Consider the following 12206-nt stretch of genomic DNA (forward strand, 5'->3'; position numbering starts at 1 on the left):
TAAACCTTACTGTGTAATTCATCAGTTAAAACCTTACAGTGGCTCACTGTTGTCCTCAAGATAAAGTTCACATTTCTTGGCTGAATTGACAGAGTCTTAAGCATCTGTTCTCCATGACAATGAACGCTTTTCCCAACCTCGATATGCAACACTCTTCCATCGGGAACTTCATGCTCCCCTCCTATTGAACCACCCCCTACTTGTATCAGGCTCTCACTACCTAACCTTCTGCTCCCCAATTTCTCAACCCTCCAATCTCCTGCCTAATTATTATTTATCCTTGAGGACTTAGCGTTCATCTGAAATGCTGCCCTGGTACCCCAGAGCTTCATGAGATGCCCTTTCTCTGTGTTCCCAAGACTCTTTCCCACTCCCCACTTTTAGCGTTTACAGTGAGCTGGAAATAATTACCACTTGATCTCCATTCCTAGACTGCAAGCTCTCTGAGAATAGAGATTCTGGGTGTTCTAAGTGCTTCATGGTGGCACTTCAGAAAATTTATACTATAGGGGGAAGACGGCGGAAGAATAAGACGCGGAGATCACCTTCCTCCCGACAGATACATCAGAAATACAGCTACACGTGGAACAGCTCCTACAGAACACCCACTGAACGCTGGCAGAAGACCTCAGACCCCCCAAAAGGCAAGAAACTCCCCACGTACCTGGGTAGGGCAAAAGAATAAAGAATAAACAGAGACAAAAGGATAGGGACGGGACCTGCACCAGTGGGAGGGAGCCGTGAAGGAGGAAAGGTTTCCACACACTAGAAGCCCCTTCGTGGGCGGAGACTGCGGGTGGCGGAGGGGGAAAGCTTTGGAGTAGCGGAGGAGAGCACAGCAACAGGGGTGTGGAGGGCAAAGCGGAGAGATTCCCGCACAGAGGATCGGTGCTGACCAGCACTCATCAGCCCGAGAGGCTTGTCTGCTGACCCGCCGGGGCGGGCGGGGCTGGGAGCTGAGGCTTGGGCTTCGGTCGGAGCGCAGGGAGAGGACTGGGGTTGGCGGCGTGAACACAGCCTGAAGGGGTTAGTGCACCACGGCTGGCCGGGAGGGAGTCCGGGAAAAAGTCTGGACCTGCCGAAGAGGCAAGAGACTTTTTCTTCCCTCTTTGTTTCCTGGTGCGCAAGGAGAGGGGATTAAGAGCGCTGCTTAAAGGAGCTCCAGAGACGGGCGCGAGCCGCGGCTAAAAGTGCGGACCCCAGAGACGGGCATAAGACGCTAAGGCTGCTGCTGCTGCCACCAAGAAGCCTGTGTGTGAGCACAGGTCACTATCCACACCCCCCTTCCGGGGAGCCTCTGCAGCCCGCCACTGCCAGGGTCCCGGGATCCAGGGACAACTTCCCCGGGAGAACGCACGGCGCGCCTCCGGCTGGTGCAACGTCACGCCGGCCTCTGATGCCACAGGCTCGCCCCGCACTCTGTACCCCTCCCTCCCCACGGCCTGAGTGAGCCAGAGTCCCCGAAGCAGCTGCTCCTTTAACACCATCCTGTCTGGGCGAAGAACAGACGCCCTCCAGCGACCTACACGCAGAGGCGGGGCCAAATCCAAAGCTGAGCCCCGGGAGCTGTGAGAACAGAGGAAGGGAAATCTCTCCCAGCAGCCTCAGAAACAGTGGATTAAAGCTCCACAATCAACTTGATGTACCCTGCATCTGTGGAATACCTGAATAGACAATGAATCATCCCAAATTGAGGAGGTGGACTTTGAGAGCAAGATTTATGATTTTTTCCCCTTTTCCTCTTTTTGTGAGTGTGTATGTGTATGCTTCTGAGTGAGATTTTGTCTGTATAGCTTTGCTTCCACCATTTGTCCTAGGGTTCTATCCGTCCTTTTTTTTTTTTTTGGTTTCTTAATTGTTTTTTATTTTAATAACTTTATTTTACTTTATCTTCTTTCTTTCAATCTTTTTTCCCTTCCTCCCTTCCTCCCTCCCTCCCTCCCTCCTCCTTTCTTTCTTTCTTTCTACTTCTACTAATTCTTTCTTTCTACTTTTTCTCCCTTTTATTCTGAGCTGTGTGGATGAAAGGTTCTTGGTGCTGCAGCCAGGAGTCAGTGCTGTGCCTCTGAGGTGGGAGAGCCAACTTCAGGACACTGGTCCACAGGAGACCTCCCAGCTCCACGTAATATCAAACAGTGAAAATCTCCCGGAGATCTCCATCTCAACACCAGCACCCAGCTTCACTCAACAACCAGCAAGCTACAGTGCTGGACACCCTATGCCAAACAACTAGTAAGACAGGAACACAACCCCACCCATTAGCAGAGAGGCTGCCTAAAATCATAATAAGTCCACAGACACGCCAAAACACACCACCAGATGTGGACCTGCCCACCAGAAAGACAAGATCCAGCCTCATCCACCAGAACACAGGCACTAGTCCCCTCCACCAGGAAGCCTACACAACCCACTGAACCAACCTTAGCCACTGGGGACAGACACCAAAAACAATGGGAACTATGAACCTGCAGCCTGCAAAAAGGAGACCTCAAACACAGTAAGATAAGCAAAATGAGAAGACAGAAAAACATACAGCAGATGAAGGAGCAAGATAAAAACCCACCAGACCTAACAAATGAAGAAGAAATAGGCAGTCTACCTGAAAAAGAATTCAGAATAATGATAGTAAAGATGATCCAAAATCTTGGAAATGGAATAGACAAAATGCAAGAAACATTTAACAAGGACCTAGAAGAACTAAACATGAAACAAGCAATGATGAACAACACAATAAATGAAATTAAAAATACTCTAGATGGGACCAATAGCAGAATAACTGAGGCAGAAGAAAGGATAAGTGACCTGGAAGACAAAATAGTGGAAATAACTACTGCAGAGCAGAATAAACAAAAAAGTATGAAAAGAACTGAGGACAGTCTCAGAGACCTCCGGGACAACATTAAACACACCAACATTCGAATTATAGGGGCTCCAGAAGAAGAAGAGAAAAAAAACGGACTGAGAAAATATTTGAAGAGATTATAGTTGAAAACTTCCCTAATATGGGAAAGGAAATAGTTAATCAAGTCCAGGAAGCACAGAGTCCCATACAGGATAAATCCAAGGAGAAATATGCCAAGACACGTATTAATCTAACTGTCAAAAATTAAACACAAAGAAAACATATTAAAAGCAGCAAGGGAAAAACAACAAATAACACACAAGGGAATCCCCATCAGGATAACAGCTGATCTCTCAGCAGAAACTCTGCAAGCCAGAAGGGAGTGGCAGGACATATTTAAAGTGATGAAGGAGAAAAACCTGCAACCAAGATTACTCTACCCAGCAAGGATCTCATTCAGATTTCATTAAGAAAATAAAATGTTTACAGACAAGCAAAAGCTGAGAGAGTTCAGTACCACCAAACCAGCTTTACAACAAATGCTAAAGGAACATCTCTAGGCAAGAAACACAAGAGAAAGAAAAGACCTATAATAACGAGCACAAAACAATTAAGAAAATGGGAATAGGAACATACATATCGATAATTACCTTAAATGTAAATGGACTAAATGCTTCCACCAAAAGACACAGATTAGCTGAATGGATACAAAAACAAGACCCATATGCACGATGTCCACAAGAGAACAACTTCAGACCTAGAGACACATACAGACTGAAAGTAAGGGTATGGAAAAAGATATTCCATGCAAATGGAAACCAAAAGAAAGCTGGAGTAGCAATTCTCATCAGACAAAATAGACTTTAAAATAAAGACTATTAGAAGAGACAAAGAAGGACACTACATAATGATCAAGGGATCGATCCAAGAAGAAGATATAACAATTGTAAATATTTATGCACCCAACATAGGAGCACCTCAATACATAAGGCAAATACTAACAGCCATAAAAAGGGAAATCAACAGTAACACATTCATAGTAGGGGATTTTAACACCCCACTTTCACCAATGGACAGATCATCCAACATGAAAATAAATAAGGAAACACAAGCTTTAAATGATACATTAAACAAGATGGACTTAATTGATATTTATAGGACATTCCATCCAAAAACAACAGAATACACATTTTTCTCAAGTGCTCATGGAACATTCTCCAGGATAGATCATATCATGGGTCACAAATCAAGCCTTGGTAAATTTAAGAAAATTGAAATTGAATCAAGTATCTTTGCCAACCATAACACTATGAGACTAGATATCAATTATAGGAAAAGATATGTAAAAAATACAAACACATGGAGGCTAAACAATATACTACTTAATAACGAAGTGATCACTGAAGAAATCAAAGAGGAAATAAAAAATACCTAGAGACAAATGACAATGGAGACATGACGACCAAAAACCTATGGGATGCAGCAAAAGCAGTTCTAAGAGGGAAGTTTATAGCAATACAATCCTACCTTAAGAAACAGGAAACATCTCGAATAAAGAACCTAACCTTGCACCTAAAGCGATTAGAGAAAGAAGCACAAAAAAACCCCCAAAGTTAGCAGAAGGAAAGAAATCATAAAAATCAGAAAGAAAATAAATAAAAAAGAAATGAAGGAAATGATATTAAAGATCAATACAACTAAAAGCTGGTTCTTTGAGAAGATAAACAAAATTGATAAACCATTAGCCAGACTCATCAAGAAAAAAAGGGAGAAGACTCAAATCAATAGAATTAGAAATGAAAAAGGAGAAGTAACAACTGACACTGCAGAAATATAAAAGATCATGAGAGATGACTACAAGCAACTCTATGCCAATAAAATGGACAACCTGGAAGAAATGGACAAATTCTTAGAAATGCACAACCTGCCAAGACTGAATCAGGAAGAAATAGAAAATAGGAACAGACCAATCACAAGCACTGAAATTGAAACTGTGATTAAAAATCTTCCAACAAACAAAAGCCCAGGACCAGATGGCTTCACAAGTGAATTCTATCAAACATTTAGAGAAGAGCTAACACCTATCCTTCTCAAACTCTTCCAAAGTATAGCAGAGGGAGGAACACTTCCAAACTCATTCTATGAGGCCACCATCACCTTGATACCAAAACCAGACAAGGATGTCACAAAGAAAGAAAACTACAGGCCAATATCACTGATGAACATAGATGCAAAAATCCTCAACAAAATACTAGCAAACAGAATCCAACAGCACATTAAAAGGATCATACACCATGATCGAGTGGGGTTTATTCCAGGAATGCAAGGATTCTTCAATATACCCAAATCAATCAACGTGATACACCATATTAACAAACTGAAGGAGAAAAACCATATGATCATCTCAATAGATACCGAGAAAGGTTTCAACAAAATTCAACACCCATTTATGATAAAAATTCTCGAGAAAGTAGGCATGGAGGGAACTTTTCTCAACATAATAAAAGCCATATATGACAAACCCACCGCCAACATCGTCCTCAATGATGAACAAATGAAAGCATTTCCACTAAGATCAGGAACAAGACAAGGTTGCCCAATCTCACTGCTCTTATTCAACATAGTTTTGGAATTTTTATCCACAGCAATCAGAGAAGAAAAGGAATTAAAAGGAATCCAAATCGGAAAAGAAGAAGTAAAGCTGTCACTGTTTGCAAGTGACATGATACTATACATAGAGAATCCTAAAGATGCTATCAGAAAACTACTAGATCTAATCAATGAATTTGATAAAGTAGCAGGATACAAAATTAATGCACAGAAATCTCTGGCATTCCTATACACTAAGGATGAAAAATCTGAAAGTGAAATCAAGAAAACACTCCCATTTACCATTGCAACAAAAAGAATAAAATATCTAGGAATAAACCTACCTAAGGAGACAAAAGACCAGTATACAGAAAATTATAAGACACTGATGATAGAAATTAAAAATGATACAAATAGATGGAGAAATATACCATGTTCTTGGATTGGAAGAATCAACATTGTGGAAATGACTGTACTACCCAAAGCAATGTGCAGATTCAATGCAATCCCTATCAAACTACCACTGGCATTTTTCACAGAACTAGAACAAAAAATTTCACAATTTGTGTGGAAACAGAAAAGACCCCGAATAGCCAAAGCAATCTTGAGAAAGAGAAACGGAGCTGGAGGAATCAGGCTCCCTGACTTCAGACTATATTACAAAGCTACAGTAATCAAGACAGTATGGTACTGGCACAAAAACAGAAAGATAGATCAGTGGAGGAGCATAGAAAGCCCAGAGATAAACCCATGCACCTATGGTCACCTTATCTTTGATAAAGGAGACAGGAATGTACAGTGGAGAAAGGACAGCCTCTTCAATAAGTGGTGCTGGGAAAACTGGACAGGTACGTGTAAAAGTATGAGGTTAGATCACTCCCTGACACCATGCACAAAAATAAGGTCAAAATGGATTAAAGATCTAAATGTAAGGACAGAAACTATCAAACTCTTAGAGGAAAACATAGGCAGAACACTTATGACATAAACCACAGCAAGATCCTTTTTGACCCACCTCCTAGAGAAATGGAAATAAAAATAAAAATAAACAAATGGGACCTAGTGAAACTGCAAAGCTTTTGCACAGCCAAGGAAAGCATAAACAAGACCAAAAGACAACCCTCAGAATGGGAGAAAATATTTGCAAATGAAGCAACTGACAAAGGATTAATCTCCAAAATTTATAAGCAGCTCATGCAGCTCAATAGCAAAAAAACAAACAACCCAATCCAAAAATGGGCAGAAGACTTAAATAGGCATATCTCCAAAGAAGATATACAGACTGCCAACAAACACATGAAAGAATGCTCAACATCAGTAATCATTAGAGAAATGCAAATCAAAACTACAATGAGATATCATCTCACACCAGTCAGAATGGCCATCATCAAAAAATCTAGAAACAATAAATGCTGGAGAGGGTGTGGAGAAAAGGGAACCCTCTTGCACTGCTGGTGGGAATGTGAATTGGTACAGCCACTATGGAGAACAGTATGGAGGTTCCTTAAAAAACTACAAATAGAACTACCATATGACCCAGCAATCCCACTACTGGGCATATACCCTGAGAAAACCATAATTCAAAAAGAGTCATGTACCAAAATGTTCATTGCAGCTCTATTTACAATAGCCCGGATATGGAAACAACCTAAGTGTCCATCATCGGATGAATGGATAAAGAAGATGTGGCACATATATACAATGGAATATTACTCAGCCATAAAAAGAAAGGAAATTGAGCTATTTGTAATGAGGTGGATAGACCTAGAGTCTGTCATACAGAGTGAAGTAAGTGAGAAAGAGAAAGACAAATACCGTATGCTAACACATATATATGGAATTTAAGAAAAAAAAATGTCACGAAGGACCTAGGGGTAAGACAGGAATAGAGACACAGACCTACTAGAGAATGGACTTGAGGATATGGGGAGGGGGAAGGGTAAGCTGTGACAAAGCGAGAGATAGGCATGGACATATATACACTACCAAACGTAAAATAGATAGCTAGTGGGAAGCAGCCGCATAGCACAGGGAGATCAGCTCAGTGCTTTGTGACCACCTAGAGGGGTGGGATAGGGAGGGTGGGAGGGAGGGAGACGCATGAGGGAAGAGATATGGGAACATATGTATATGTATAACTGATTCACTTTGTTATAAAGCAGAAACTAACACACCATTGTAAAGCAATTTTACTCCAATAAAGATGTAAAAAAAAAATAGTGTTATGACCCAAAGATTGGAGGCCAAACTGGAAGAATAATCCAGGGGCTTGATGATTCATGAGTCACCTATGAATCTATGACCAAAGTAGAACATTGACCCCAAATCAATCTGTCTAGTAAAAAAAAAAAATGGAAAAACTCATAATCTAGCTTAGCCAGTCATAAACATCTTTTTCAATTTAAAATTTTGTTAGAATTTTGTCACTTTACAGATATATTCATTTGTTCCTTACAGGACATTGAGAGATTATCTACTTGAACAGATTCATTTTACAGACAAGGATACCAGCTCCTAGAAAGGTTAATTGACCAAAGTTAGTGATCTAACTGGATTTAATTATCTACTACTCCTGAAGTTCTCCCAGCTGTAATGCATAATCCTGTAAACCACAAAAGTGTGTTAGCAACTATGACACCCAAACAGGGACATCTGTTTCTTGCGGACAGACACTTCATGCATCTAGGACTTAGTCCTGAGAAAGGCCAAAGGGAAGGGACCTCTAATCATTAAAGAGACATTCAGGATCTCTGGCAGGCTCTTCTTGGATATGCTTAACTCAATAAGCATTTATTAAGTACCTACCATAAGCACATTGAGGTACAAAAATAAAGGAGATGAGATTCATCCAAGCTGGGATATCTGAGAAATCTTCATGGAAAAGTAGTATTTAAAGAGGGCTTTTGAAGGCATTCAGTATACAGTTGAAAGACATAAAAGACCTCTGTATAGGGAGAGGATAGGGGTGATTTCTGCTCTAAGGAGATAGTCATGGCTGCTCTTCAGCATGAGGAGGTCTTAATGTGAACACATAAAAAACGTTTATGTTGATTCCCCTCCAATATCAAAATGTTCTTACTGTTTTAAAAAACAAAATATGGTATCCTTTTCATGCTATGCAGAAACAGAAATATAGGAGATACAGGAGTACGATTTTTGGCTTAGGTTTTCTCAGTTCAATTGAGGAAATACCAATATTACCCCCAAATCAGAAATTTGCATTTTTTATTATTATATAGTTTTTCCAATTAAATTAAGCAAGTCTTGACTTAACAAAAAAAATTCTCCACTATCAGTTTTGGAACAAATACTGATAAGTATCTTAAAATATTTAACAGTTTTTGCGGTAGTATTACCTATTAAAACCAAACGTTTATTAGTAGGTCATAAAATGCTTGATATGGGAGTATATGGGCTTTGATACTTTTCTTTGCAGGTTGTAATATAACAATTTGGCCATTGGATGGAGATCATTTTCTTGAGGAAAATCTACTGTAAATAAAGGCCAAAACGATCTATTTCTTAAAGACTCATGAAAACAACCTCTTAAATATTATCCAAAAAATAAAACCTCAAAATTTACAGGAAGTGATTACCAAATATTGATGAAAATATATTAGCCTAAGAAATATTAGTATTAGCTTTACAAACAGATTGAGAATGATCTAAAAAAATGGTCACTGATTTGTTATTAGACATTTACGCTTACTTTAAAAAATGAGCTCTTTTGTTCAAATATTAGAACTAAGGATCTTTACTTGGGAGAGATGAGATTGGGAACACATCAAGGCAGTACTTCATTCAGTGGATAGTATATTAACTGAGACTTTATTTAGCCTGAAAATATGGATGGCTTCAAATAAGCTGATTTATTTCTGAAACGTAACTTTATAAACAGTCAATGTCATGGTATTATTAACAAGACAAGCAGGTGATGAGGGGTAACCTTAACCTTAGATGTTGGTACCAAAGAGATCAGTTGTGAATTTGCCAAAAACATTCTTTGGCAAACACTTTGATATAATGAATCCTCTTTTGACTCACTGCCAATTAGATGAAGCCCAAGTATAAGATTAGCAGAAGTTTGGGAAAGTAAGTATAGATTTGGGGAGAGTAAGAATGTCTGAGTCTAATGATAATGGTGAGAATAATAATCATAATGATGATAATAATGATAATAAAGCATTTGAAACACTCTCCAAGCACTAGGAATTGTGCTGTGTGCTTTAGGTACGTTATCTCATTGAATCCCCACAATAACCCTTTGAAGTAGCCACTATATTTTCCATTTGACCAATGAGGAATCTGAGTCATAAAGAAGTGGCTCTATGTTAAGTCACATGTTCAAGGCCATACAGTTTGTCAGTGGGTTTTAAACTCAAACTGTCTGATTCCAGAGCCTGGGAGAATGGCCCCTGTGTTTCTCTCTATTGCAAAGCCTCCTCTTATTCATTATAAAAAGAGAGAAACATCTCTTAGCTTCCTCACCAGGATAGAACTTCAAATGTTAACATTCTGAACAATTTATGGATCAGGTTTGCCAAGGCTAATTCTGGGCCTTGGTCTTTATATGACCCCAAATTTTGGAATTTTCCAAATCCTCTGTTTTTTCAGTTTTGAATACAACAGTAAGGTGCAAAAGAGTCTCTGCTGAAACCCTTTTGGTGGGTTTCATTACAGAGTTTTAGAGTTCATTTGGAATAAGGAGGGATGGTGAGTCTGCAGAAGGTCTTAGCAAATGAAACTAAGCGAGATGCTCCATGTTTGCTGTCCTTAATGCAGTTCAATGATGTATGTGTTCCCTGACAGAGTTGGCTTTTACCAAGAAGGCATTAGTGGAAAAGCAGCAATGCATCTGTGCATGGTCCCCAGTGGGGGGCGGTAAAGAGTAATGGCCCCACCAGCCTGTTGCAATTAGAACTACTGAAGGCTGTGTGCATCTAGCACTACTTAGGACCATTCATTCCACTCAGGACCCTTTAAAAACCAAAGAGAAAACAAACAAACTGACCAACCAACCAAACTGCTCCCCAGCTCTCTACACTGTTCCAAATCAGCAGAATTACTGGACTACCTGTCATGATCCACCTTCCATTCAGCCTCCTCCACTGCTCCCACACTTTGTGTCTACTGACCTTGTAATCATCTGTCCACTTAGGATCATTTCTCAGTTTTCTGGCCTGATGCTAGACCCTGCTTCTCTGGTTTACATATTTTGCATCCCTTCTTGCCCATGATGTGGACTCTCTCCTGAGCCGTGGTCCTGCTATTATCCTGGGTGAACAGCTCATCTCATGTAACCTGGCCATCAGGCCTTACACTCAACATTGACCCCCAGTGTGGAGTCTGATGAAGGTGAGACACAGGAGGACTCCAGTGGAGCAGCTGCGGGAAGCCCTGATCAACAGAGGTCCCATTATCAAAGCATCTGTGAAGAGCTCCCACGGGGAAGACCCTGGAGAGAACGAGCAGCTGCTGAACGCTAGAGGGGACCCTGGAAGGCTCTATTCACGTCAGGAGCATCTGAGAGCTGCTTCTGTTGCTGTGTATTAACAATGGTGCATTGACAAGAGGTCTTCCCATTGGGAGATGGGGAGGTACCAAAAATATTCCAAAGACATTCACTTGGGAATTAGGAAACATGGTCTAAATTTCATATCTTGGTTCTGCCACCTTCTAGTTGCATGCTCTTGGGCAGTTACTGTATTGTTCTAAGCCCCCATTCCCTGATAAGGACAATTACAGTATCTAGTTCTAGGGCAATTATAAGGCCCTATATAATATTTGGAAAGCATTTAGCACACTGCCTGGCAGCTAGCACATTCCATATACTTAGCAGCTATTGTTGTTTTTACTATTATTACCCCTTTTTCTTTGAGGGGGACTTTCCATCCAGATTGTTCCTGAGCACACTGCCTTGGGAAGAACCTACAGGGAGAGATGGGAGAGAGAGGGAACTGAGGGCTGGTCAGCCAAACCACCAGGATCAACCTTGGCAATCAATGAGGTGACAGGTGCTGGAGCCAGATTGCTCTTACGGCTTGAGCTGCTTTTACAACTTATAGTTGCTGTCTCCACTCCACTCCATCATTCCAGTGTGATAACATCCAGGGAGAGAGTAGACTGTTGATTTTTCTCTGGATATTCCTCACTGAGGAGAAAGAACAATTTCCTGCTAGGAACATGGAAGGCATGGAGATCCCAACAACCTGGGTGGGGCTCTGGCGGAACAGAATGAGCAGAAACAGTCCTTCCGACCTCAGGCCTCCAGCCACTGAGTCTAGCTTGGTACCTGTACTTGAGACACAACTACAGTGCTGTTTATTCTCCTATACCTGACTCTTCTGTGTATATGGTAGCCCATGCTGTTGGCTGTATGATGGAATCCATTTTGGTGCTTTACCACTTAGGACGAGGGGGATGGTTCACCCTCAAGCTTAATGAAGTGTAAGCAAGTTGGAAAATTATTTCAAAAATATTTTTTCTCTCTATAATAAGTATTTTACCATTGTTATCAATACCACGAGGCTATGAAACCTGTTTCTAATCAACGCCAGTGATATTTAACATTCAAGGTTTTCCTGCAAGATCAAATACCTTCTCTGGAGTAAAGAAAATAAATACTGCTTCTTCCAATTCCCCATTTTAATATTTACTTTGTTCAGATTATCTATAGAGATGAGACTGTAGAAAAATGCATTTTACAGGGATATGCATAAATGACGATTTTTCCCAATCAATCCCAAAACTGCATCTCAAATTTGAATAGGACACT

The 12206-nt window shown here is 40.6% G+C and overlaps 1 protein-coding gene across 3 annotated transcripts in view; it reads right to left on the reverse strand.

The window, feature by feature from the left end:
* Window positions 1–12206, reverse strand: part of LOC308616889 (3',5'-cyclic-AMP phosphodiesterase 4D) — a 575090-nt gene that overhangs the window by 228414 nt on the left and 334470 nt on the right. The gene's annotated exons all lie outside the window — the stretch shown is intronic.

Source organism: Mesoplodon bidens, assembly GCF_964165515.1.
Source record: "Mesoplodon bidens genome assembly, chromosome: 4".
In the NCBI taxonomy this organism is placed as follows: domain Eukaryota; kingdom Metazoa; phylum Chordata; class Mammalia; order Artiodactyla; family Ziphiidae; genus Mesoplodon; species Mesoplodon bidens.